The sequence below is a fragment of the Panthera pardus genome, unplaced genomic scaffold, assembly GCF_024362965.1.
Source record: "Panthera pardus isolate Hobbes unplaced genomic scaffold, ASM2436296v1 HiC_scaffold_7, whole genome shotgun sequence".
Taxonomy (NCBI): domain Eukaryota; kingdom Metazoa; phylum Chordata; class Mammalia; order Carnivora; family Felidae; genus Panthera; species Panthera pardus.
The window spans coordinates 71,747,499-71,758,861 of NW_026527002.1; the positions used below are offsets into that span (position 1 = coordinate 71,747,499).

The window sequence follows — 11,363 nt, forward strand, 5'->3', positions numbered from 1 at the left end:
CAGGGGTAGTTCTACCATTCACACCTATACCGCCTCACCTGAGACTCCCAACAACCCTAGTGCTAGATATTGGGTATTCAGCCCCTTTTTGCAAGCGAGAAATCTAGAGGAAGTTGGTCACGTGTCCAAGACCTGGAGGCTAGCGGCGAAAGCAGGATCAAACTCAGGTTCAGGACCAACCAGATGATTTGCGGGGCTTAGTGCAAAATGAAGATGTGGGACCTCTGTTTAAAAATTGTGAAGAAATTCGAGACGGTGACAGCAGAGTGTTAAACCAAGGGCAGGACCCTGCTGAGCGCCTGCGTTCATGTGACCGCGCAGCCTGCCCTGCTCAGGTTAGGTGGGTTCCAGACCCCAACTCTCTCAAGAACGGCAGTGGGGTTTGAGAGGGGCACCTCTCTTCCTTGCCAGAGTTCTAAGCTAATGGAGAGAACCGGAACTCTCAGGCCAATGGTGACAAAAACACCAACTTCGTTCTGGATGAAGCTGAGGCTGGAGATTGTGGCATATGTATGCAGCCAAAGGGGGTTGCCTACTTCTGGACCCAGACTGAGGGAGTTCTCCCCAGTGGCTCTAGGGAAGGGAAGCTCTCTCCTAGGGGAGACAGAGCCTTTACGGCTCAGCTGCTGGCATGGCCAGCGGCATAACGGAACCGGTTCTCCACAGACGGATGGATCCCAAGGAAGAAGAGAGAAGCCATTTTTCAGATGGTTGACCCACATATCCCAGTCACGTCCCCCAAACTCACTAGTTAAGGGACGTCACTTCTCCCCCCTTGGGAAGGAGTCATTGAGGGGGCAGCGAGAACTGAGGGGGCAGTAAGGGGGCAACAGGGGGTACTCTGTTAAGTCTTTACCCCTGAGTATAGTGGGCTCTTCTAAAATGGCTCTCCAAGGGGCGCCTGGGTGGCTCAGTCGGTTAAGCGTCCGACTTCAGCTCAGGTCACGATCTCACGGTCCGTGAGTTCGAGCCCCGCGTCGGGCTCTGGGCTGATGGCTCAGAGCCTGGAGCCTGCTTCTGATTCTGTGTCTCCCTCTCTCTCTCTGCCCCTCCCCTGTTCATGCTCTGTCTCTCTCTGTCTCAAAAATAAATAAACGTTAAAAAAAAATAAATAAAATAAAAAAAATAAAATGGCTCTCCAAGATCCCTAGGTTAAGCCTGGAGTTTAACCCCTCGCCTGGAGTGGGGGCTGGACCCAGTGACCGGTGTCTAACAGAAGTGACTAGATGTCATTTCCATGGTTAGGTTACACATGATTGTGACTTCAGTCTTACTCTCTCCCCTTCTCACTTGATCATCAGTGGAGCCGGCTGCCATGTTATGAGCTGTTTGTGGACGGGTGATGTACCATTGGCAGCCTCGCCCAGTGGCCAGCAAGAAGCTGAGTCTCTCATTCTGACAGCCTCGGGGATCTGAAATCTATCAACAACCATGTGAGTGAGTTTGGAAGTAGACCCACCCTGGGGGAGACTGGAACTGGCAGGATGTGTGGGTCAGCCGTCTGAAAAATGGCTTCTCTCTTCTTCCTTGGGATCTGTCTGTGGAGAACCAGTTATCTCTCCTCGAGAGAGAGACTCCTCCTTCACCCTTCCTCCTCTTCCCTTCTTATTTATGGTCTCATTGTGTTTCATGTAGATCAGAGGTTTGCAATGTTCGTTATTGAGCTAAGGTGTACTATTCACAAAGAAAGTAATCATGGGTCCAGCTGCTCTTTGAAACTCAGGTCCCCTCTTCTCTTCCACACAATGCCTCCTGGGCCTCAGGTGACCTCTGAGGCACCTCCATGGAATGCATAGACTCTGTAGAACTTAGTTTGAAAAACGGGGACCAGGACTTGGTCAACAGTGTCATTATTGGTCTTTCTGATTAGACTATTGTCCCCCAATCCATCTTCTCCCTTCCTGGGTGGTATGTTCCTGAAAAAAACAATTTGGCCCTTCTTAAAAACTGCCAAGACATCCCTGCTGCCATAAGATAAGAGCCCACCTCCTTCATGTTTACAGTCAAGGTGTTCCACAATCTAATCCAAACTGACCTGGCCACTCCAACCTGGAGAGAAGGGGAGGGAACCATGATGAATGTGGACACCAGCTGAGACACTTGTGAAAACACCCAGGTACTTACTGAAGTCTTGTACCAGCGGGTTGTTGTGGTCCTCATGATGTGCTTTGAAGTGCTGGGGTCCAGAGCCAACGGTCAAGAAAGAATTCTTGAGACACGTCCGGTGCAAAAAGGTGGTTTTATTAAAGCACAGGGGCCAGGACCCACGGGCAGAAAGAGCTGCCCTGGGATTGTGAGGCACCATAGATTACACACTTTGGGGGTGGGGGCTGGGAGAGGTCAAGACGACATTTCCAAAAGGGTTTTCATGTAGAGAAGACTGACAGCATCTTGGAGGCCTAGCTATCATCAAGCGAAGGTTGTTTTTCCCTCTACCAAAGCGTTAACATTAAGATTAGGAGTTCCTGGAGGAGAGTCGTTCTCTGCCTGTCTCCAGTATTTGTCAATGGGCTGCAGGTTATATAAGCAAATTTAATTTTATCTACATTTCCTTTTGCCTTCGTTCTCCACATCATTAAGGAGGTCATGTGGGCGAGCTCTAATCCCATATGACCGTGTCCTCAGAAGAGGAGCTTAGGACACAGACACAGAGGGAAGGCCGTGTGAGGACACAGGGAGAAGATGGCATCTGCAGGCCAAGGAGAGAGCCCTTGGATCAAAGCAAGCCTACTGATGCCTCGATCTCAGACTTCCCGCTTCCAAAGTTGTGAGGAAATAAACGTCTGTGACATAAGCCCACTCAGTCTGTGGTGCTTTGTTATGGCGGCCCGAGGAAACTCATACACTGGTGTCCACCCCAAAGAGCTGTTGTGTGCTTTAAAGGAGATAATGTGTGTAAAAAGAACATTCGCTCAAATCGTCCACAAAAATTCAATGAGTGCCTGCTACGTATTGCTGTATCTGATGCACAAAAATACAAATGCAATGTTGGTGAATATTGCAATTATTAAGAAGAGACAAATCGGCAGGTGGATTTTGTCATATCTTTTTTTCTTAAAATTTTTTAATGTTTATTCATTTTTGAGAGAGAGAGAGAGAGAGAGAGAGAGAGAGAGTAGGGAAGGGGCAGAGACAGAGGGAGACACAATATCTGAAGCAGGCTCCAGGCTCTGAGCTGTCAGCACAGCTTAACCGACTGAGCCACTCAGGTGCCCTCTTTTTTTTTTGTTTTTCTTTCCAAAATGGCAATTGCAGTGTCTCATTGCTGGCCTGATTCATAAAGGAGCAGGGGGATGATATGGTTTCATGCATGATTATAGGGCTCTCTTCCCTCTGTGACCTCATAGCCTTACTCCTCCCTCAAGAGGCCATAAATCTCGCTCAGCATGAGGTCATCTGGCTGCAGTGAAGTCCCCAAAGATCTTTCTGAAAACCTGACGCTAAATAACCGATGACACAGTGGCCAGCAAGTCCTCCACGATACACATCTGTTCCTTCCAGGTTTCCAGTGTGAGTCACACACCGGATTTCTTTACCCTGAGCTTGATGCCTGGCCCGGGCAGGGGGCTCCAAGGCCTGGGAGAAGGGACCCTTTGTGGTAGCACTAGCCCAGGGTTGCAAGTTTCTCTAAGGACCCATTCTGTGCTTGGGCCATGTCGCTCCACGACAGGGGCATTGGGCCCCCCCTAGAGACAGACATGGCCACCTAATCAGTGAAAAAAAAAAAAAAGACCCTCCGGTCCCAAGACTGATGCGTGCCCCCTAGACGAGCCATCTGAATTCACTCTCTTACACATCAATTCATACAAATCGAATTCAGTGCCTATGAGGTGCTGGACGCAGTGCTGGCAGTGGAGTATAAAAATGAATTAGACAGACTTTGCCCTTGAGGACCTCACTGTCTAGTGGGTGAGATACACACACACAAACAATGATGATGCACCCTGACAAGAGTTATACAAGAGGTAGACATAAAGTGCGGTAGGAACACAAAAGAAGTGTGTGTGTGTGTGTGTGTGTGTGTGTCTGTTAAAGCTGCAGATATTTCCAAGACACCATTGATTGCAAGTGCTTCTCTGATTTACTAATGGCTTTTGGGTACACAATCAGAAATGCCGCCACATTAAATGGCTAACATTGATTGTAAGATGCTGCTGAAATGTTAACCCTGTGAAAAGAATCCTGTTTGAACTCCTTCTCTGCTGGAGCCAGGATTCCTGCACCTGGGTGGGGACTCCGGACGTCTGCTCTCAGCATGGGGTGAGCAGAATTCGCTTAGGGGCCCAGTTTGGAGCTTAGAGAGAGCCAAAGGCAGGAGGGATCCTCTGGGCAGGCCCTGAAACGTAACCAGCCAATGCTGGAGAGAGACAAAGGTGGAGGAAACAATGACCCCAGCGCTCGTTCCAAGAATACAGCGCATGGTTGTAAGAAGTACTTTGACAATATGCATATGTGGGTGACCTCCAAAAAAGCCGCTCAGACTGCCAACTGCCCTCCAAGGAGACTGTGACTGAGTCAGTCGTGGGGCTTGGAGTTTGCAAGGGTGGGAGCCAAACTGCCGTGATAAACGGAGGACAGGCTGGACCAGCCACCAGCAGGCCTTCTTGCCAACCCACCCCTTTGCTTTAAATCGGTGCTGAATGGATACTTAAAAGGACATCCCTTTAAGGGAGGTGAGCTGATTCGCCTGCCCAGAGGCCCTACTCTCTCTTTCTCCAGCTCTGGCTGAAAGGCAGCATTCCAAAGCAATGGCTGAAGGAGGCAGCTGGATGAAGTCTCAACCCAGAGGCTGGGCTCTGGGTAGAAAGTGGGGAAAAGTGGAGGCCAGTTGAGAATGGAGGGGGAGGGGCCCTGGAGCTGTTCCCCAGGCTCTGGAGCCTGCGGCAGGCTTTACAGGGAACCAGCCAGCAGCACATCCCTGGGCTTGGAAGGAGGAGCTGTTCAGGGTGCTGAGGTTATTTAGATCACATCCATCTTCCGGTATGTGGGCTTTGCGGTTCCTTTATCCCCAGCTGGTAGACCATCTTTTCTTCTCCCACCCCTTCTCCCTCTCTAAGTTACCACCTTTACCACGTGTGTGTGTGCATGTGCATGTGCGTGTGCGTGTGTGTGTGTGTGTGTAGGAACTGGGGATAAGGGGTGGAAAAGGAAGCTAAATATAGACCAGAAAGCTCACCCTGGTTCCCAGCATCCCGGAGACGGCTCTGAGTGGCACTGAGGGTCTTGGCTGATGGAGAGAACTTGACCATTGTAGCCAAGAGCACGCAATGTCTTGTATCTGCATCTTCACTCTGGAGTTGACCTTGTGGACCTTGGACAAGTTAAGCTCTGCAATTTCAGTCTCCTGGTCTTAATATCTATCTGTCTTGCGGGATTGTTGAAAGAATTAAATGAGATCATGCATTGTAGAGGGCAGTAAATGCTTAGTGAATAGTAGCTATCATTGTTGTCTTGTTATAATAATTATATTAATATATTCACACTGTGACTCATCGTTGGCCTTTTGGCTCACATCAAATCCTGAAATAACTACCCTGAGAAGTTAAAGGGCCCAAGATTCCACGGATTTCCAATCAAAACAGTCTCTTCGCTGAAACCTGAGGTAAAGGAAAAAGGCTGAGGAGCCTCTGTTTTCTCGTTGAAAGATCTTGGGTAATTCATTTTTGACTTCTCTGGGGTCAGTTTCGCATGTAATGAATAAGGGCGGAGGTTTTCAGCCCTGGGAGTTTTGCTTGAAACAGAATAACTCATCCTAGAGGGTGGGGGTGTATACTGTGACCCCTTTCTCAGTAAAGGGATAGTTTGATGAGCGTACCTAATCACATAGGATTTCCACCTTGCTTCTCCTATCAAGGTCTGTTTCCCGGTGCCTATGACTGTTTCACAGTAGATCCACTATGGCTATTTGCTGAGTAGATACATGAGATTAACCTATACATCCATGTCCCCATCCATTCAATGCGGCCCAGACAACATTCCTTAGCATGTGGATGCATCCTGCCTCTGGCACCCTGCTCGGCCCCCCAGCCACTGCTCATGTTGAGTTTTTTCCCCTCCTGTGGAAACCAGGTTTTGCCAGCCTGGTTCCTCTAGACTGGGGAGAGGGTACAAACACAGGAGAATGGACAGAGAGAGGCAGAATCTCAAAGACATGGGCAGAGAAGGGGAACGGACTCTCGCTTAAAGTGGAAAGGAAACACAAAGCAGGCAGGCGAGCTAAACTGGTGTCTGTAACAAAGACTGGGAGAGGAGAGTGCAGCGGGAGGGGGGATGGGGTGTGAAGAGGGACAACCAGCTGCTAAGGCTGGCATTAGACATCATGCTTGTGTGTGTGTGTGCGTGTGTGTGTGTGCGCGCGCGCGCGTGCGCGCGCACGGTGGGAAAGAAGGAGAGAGGGGTCGACAGTGACAGGTTCCAGAGCAGTCCCAGAGTATAAGAGAATGGGGTCGGGTGAGGTGGAAAGGAGTTTGGGAAGCGTCCCTGTGAATTACACATTGCACTCCTCTGTGTTCTTCAAGATACTGGGGCAAAGAACACAATTCCCTCTTCATTATATTGCTTGCTGGACCACGGTCCTTCCGATCTAATGGCACCCAGAAACAAGCCACACGGGCCTCAGGATTTATTAGCCTCATACAAATAATGAGAACTCACCACACGCCAGGAATTGGGTGAGGATTCAGGGATGCAGAAAAAAAATCATGAAACAGTCAAGCCCTTGAGGAGCGCACAACCTAGAGGGAACACCGGATTGTATACGTGCGCGCACGCGCGCGTGCACACACACACACACACACACACACACACACAGGTTCAAATGCTATGGTGGAGAATTGCACAAAGTGCTATGTGGAGAGTGGTGCTAATCAAGGAGGGCTTCACAGAGGAGGAGGCATTTGAGCCAGGCCTTGACGGAGAAGTTTACTACAGGGGGAAAGGGTCCAACTCCCTGTAGAGTTCACAGCTTAAAAAGAGATATAAATATGTATCTGTGTATATAAATGTTAATACATTACGTAATACAGAATATGCTCCAACGAGCATATGAATAAGGTACGTTGGGAACACAGAGGAAGGGGGTTCTGAATCTGCCTCTGAGAGTCAAGGAGAATTCACAGGGGGGGTGATCCTTAATCTGGGTTTTGAGGGCTTCATAGGAGTCTTCCAGGCGAAGCTTAGAAGGACAGGCATCAGAGCCTGAGCAGAAGGAGCGTCGTGTGCAAAGACTCGGCAGTCCCAGTCCCCCCATCCTGTGGATGGGCTGCATGGTGCTCCTGTAATTCATCCTGGCCTCCCCATGTTAACCGTCTGGATGAGAGCAGCCCAGCATCGATTGTCACAAAAAGCAGTGTTCTTGGCGATGGCCTCATCGAATTCTTCTTTGGTAATGAACAACGTCACGTAGTGCAGTTACCTTTCCGGGAGAGTAATACCACCTGAATTTGGCTCTGCACATCCACCCAGATAAAAGTTCAAGTATCTTTCAAAGAAAGGGGGTACTGAGGGCAGCTCTGAAATCCCGAAGCCTCCTCCAACTGGCGAGGGCAGGGGGACTGTGAGAAGGAGCCTAGCTATGACCTCGATCTGGTGCCAGCACTTACAAGCATTACCTAATACGTTTTTTATGTTTCTCTGGTTTCAGATGCCTCTCTCCCAATTGCTCAGATAACTGCCGTTGTAAGAAGCTAGAGGAGCCAGAGGAGGCCGGGCTGGGTCAAAGAAGGTCTCTTAGGGAAGATGGAACTTGAGGGTGGCCCTGTAGCAAGGGGCGCATTTGGATTCATTGGTCAGGGAGGAGCAGGTGACTGACCTTGACTCAGCCTTGCTTTGGTCAATGGCGAAATGGGCAACGTGGACGTTATCGTGAGACTTCAGGAGGGTTTCTGAGAATTAAATGAGACAATATGCCCCTGCTTTAGGCTGGGAGGTAGACAGTACCGGCCTGACTTTATAGTTGAGTGGGTCGAGGCCTGCCACATAGTAGGTGCTCAGTAAACAGTAGTAGACGTAGTCACCTTCACCATTGTCCTCCTCATCCCGGGCGTGTGGATGGATAAGATACAGAGCACAGATCTAAGAGGTTTCTGACCGCTCTGTTCTCGGCTTTCCCCAGTCCCTAGAGTAGCACCTGCACGTGGAGGGCAGTCAGCAGAGATTTGCTCAGTTAGTGGAATCCTAGCTCCTCCACTTACCCCTTCTGTGACTTTGGGCAAGCTGCTTTATGCCTGTGTGTCTCAGGTTCCTCATCTGCACAATGGGGATAATACCAAGACCCGCGTCATGAAATTGTTGAGAACAGAGTAGTACCTAAGTGCTCAATAAATGCTCCCTGTTTTTATTACTCCTCGGCAGCGGTACAGAGTATCTAATGGGAAATCCTTACGTCTTCTCTGTTACATGTTTATGGATTGGGGGGTGGTTTCCCATCCACTGGCTGTTACAGCATCCTTCTCTCTGAAGACTACGGCCCGAGAGCGATATGTTGACCTCTTGCCAGGAAAAGAGAGATCCGCGTTGGGAAGGCTGGTGGTCTGGGCAGAGCACTGGCGGTGCGTGTAATGGTTAGGGACACTGGTTACGGGTGCTGTGAAAGTTGGCTGTGCCAATTGCTGTGTGGCCTTTGGCAAGGTACTTGACTCCTCTGAGCCTCAATCCTGCGGCTGCAAAACTGGGATTGCTAATGCCTTCATTTTACAACCTTGACACACATTGACTCACGAAATCGTGGGAGCAACGGACAGGTCCTGTGCTGAGCCTACTTTTGAATGAATGGCTTGCCCTCTGTAATGTCCCCAGAGGTCAGCAGTCACTGACAGAGGTGATTTCATTGTACCATTGGCAGGTACCATTGTACCGTGCAGTTACCATCACATGGAGATTTGGGAGCTGCAGGTACGAGGTTGTTGGAGGAGCCCCCTTTAGGATTCTTGCCTCACCTCTCTCCACGTCGCTTTCCAGCTGGGTTTGTTTTCTGCCAAGACTTTTTTTTAAGTTGTGCCTCCATAGAAGAGAGGCTGACAAGATCTCCCAACAAGAAACAAACGATCCTGCTTGCACGCCACACAAGGATACATTCAGGCCTTGGATGTGTGGCAAGGATATGGTTGGCTTTGGCAGAGGAGGCCCTGACTGGGGACAGGTGAGGTGAAATCACTACCCACTGACTTCAGCAATTCACTCCACCCAGCGTTCGTCGGGCACTCCTCCGATGTGCGCGGCACTGGGGTTGTACAGACTAAGACGTGGTTGCCGCTCTCAAGGAGCTCACGGTCCCGTGGGCGAGAGGCGCAGATACAACTCAAAGCCCTGAAGAACATAGCATGTGAAGGATGTTGAGCAGGAGGAGTTCCCTGAGTGACCATCAAGGTCAAGGAGGCAGGGGCTCTTCCTCTTCTTGGGAAGGGTGTTTCACCTTTCCCCCCCCAGATTCCCCCCCTCCAGGGAGCTCCCAGCTTTACTTCATGGATCACTGCATTTCTGGTTTCCAGAGTTTCAGCTGTCAATAGGCTCAGGGGTGCCCGGGTGGCTCAATCAGTTAAGTGTCCGATTTCAGCTTAGGTCATGATCTCTCAGTGCAGGGGTTCGAGTCCCACATTGAGCTCTGCGTTGACAGTGGGGAGACTGCTTGGGATCCGCTCTCTCTCCCTCTGCCCACTCCTCTGCTCTCAAAATAAATAAATAAACTTAAGAAAAAGATACAGGCTCATACAGTCAGTGAACATTTATGAGGCCCTTGATTGGGCAGGCACATGGCAGGTGGGCAAGAGTGGGAAGGCCCTAGGAGACAGAGAGATGCTGGAGAAGGATGTTGCACTCACCCAAGGGGAGTGGACGAAGACCTCAACCAGGAAGACGATGCTGCCAATGGCGATGAGGGAGGGATTCAAGAGATCTGAGGGGGCAGAATCCATAGGCGCTGCTGACAGATTTGTGTAGTGAGGGAGAAGGGGCTGAGACTGCGCTCAGGCTGGGCTGTCTGTGGTTGATGTTCAGTGCCCGTTGGTGCACGAGAATGGCTTCCCAGTGGGTAGGCACCGTTTCCACAGGGCGGCCTGGGTACCACCAGTAAAACCTGCCTTTAGAACGGCTGTGCTGATTTTAGGCGGCACGCTAATATGGAATTAACTAACCTGAAAACACAAAGTGGGGAAGGTCGCACTTTTCCCCCCTTCATTCCTTCTCGTAACAGTATGGAGAAAGTTTCGGTTTGGAGTTAGTTAGGTGTAACGCTTTTCTGACTCTTCCTAATCTTCTTGAGCAAAGAGTGAGGAAGATGGCAGGCCAAGAGCCTAAGCAGGCAATGGTATTTGGCTGGAATTCAGCAACGATGTTTTCGTTTTCATTGTACCCTTGTTTGTTGTTCTTACTTTTTACGTACGGCATATACTTTCCATTTTTCTATAGTAAGTTCTCTTTGCCAATAAACTTAAATTTAAAAAGTGAGTCAGTTTGAAGAAAAAAACCATTTAGCAGATATAGCAAAACATGTACAAGTGTTATTTGGATCAGAAGTGGAGGAAACACATCCCTACTCTCCCCTCCTCTGTATGCTGTGGTAGAGGGTCACTAGAGGTGAAAGTTCACAGGACAAGAAGCATGGAGTATGGTATTAATAATAGCACTAGGCACCAAAGGCAGATTATCCCAACCTTAGCCCAAGGGGTTAGATGAACAACTGTTCCTAGCATATTTGGCCTCATTTTAGAAATTCTCATTTTATTTTTCATTCACATAAGCTAATATTTCCATGTCCTCAGACTTATTTGGAGAGAGCAACTTATTCACACCAATTTCCAAGTAAAGAAGAGAAGGAGGGCAGAATTAGGGGACAGGAATGGACAGCTCATCGTGATTTATCGTGACATGGGGATTGACCTTGCTTGTATAATATTTTTCCTCCTGAAAAGCAATTTTACATATCATACTATATCATCCTAGTCTCTCAGCAATTGTGTTTGTTACTGAGGAGATGAGTATAAATGACTGACAATGGGTACATGACTTACACTCCACAACAGCAAAGGCACCAGGGGTCAGGCATGGTGAATATCACGTGCTGTATTAATATCTCATTCCAGAAGCATCCCTATGAGGTGGGGACTATTGCTATTACTATCATCATCATCTCTAATTTAGGGATGAGGAAATGATTTCATGTAACTTGGTCAAGGTCAAGGTCAAGATCACAGATCGAGGCCAGTCAAGATCCAGGATTTGAACCCAGGAAGTCTGGTGGAAGGCCCATGCACCGAACAACTCTGCTATCCCGGGTGGCAGTCGGGACTTTGACTCGTGTCCTATATTCTGTGGCTATACACATTTATTGAGCATCTACTTTGTGTCAGAACTCTGCTCGGCATGAG

At 49.2% G+C, this 11,363-nt stretch overlaps 1 long non-coding RNA gene across 1 annotated transcript; it reads left to right on the forward strand.

Annotated features, from left to right (window-relative positions):
• The first annotated feature begins 1,339 nt into the window (after positions 1 to 1,339).
• LOC109273262 (uncharacterized) lies at positions 1,340 to 2,848 on the forward strand. Its single transcript, XR_002082951.2, has 3 exons — positions 1,340 to 1,433; positions 2,004 to 2,116; positions 2,581 to 2,848. It is a non-coding gene; the product is annotated as an uncharacterized LOC109273262 (long non-coding RNA).
• Positions 2,849 to 11,363: the final 8,515 nt, after the last annotated feature.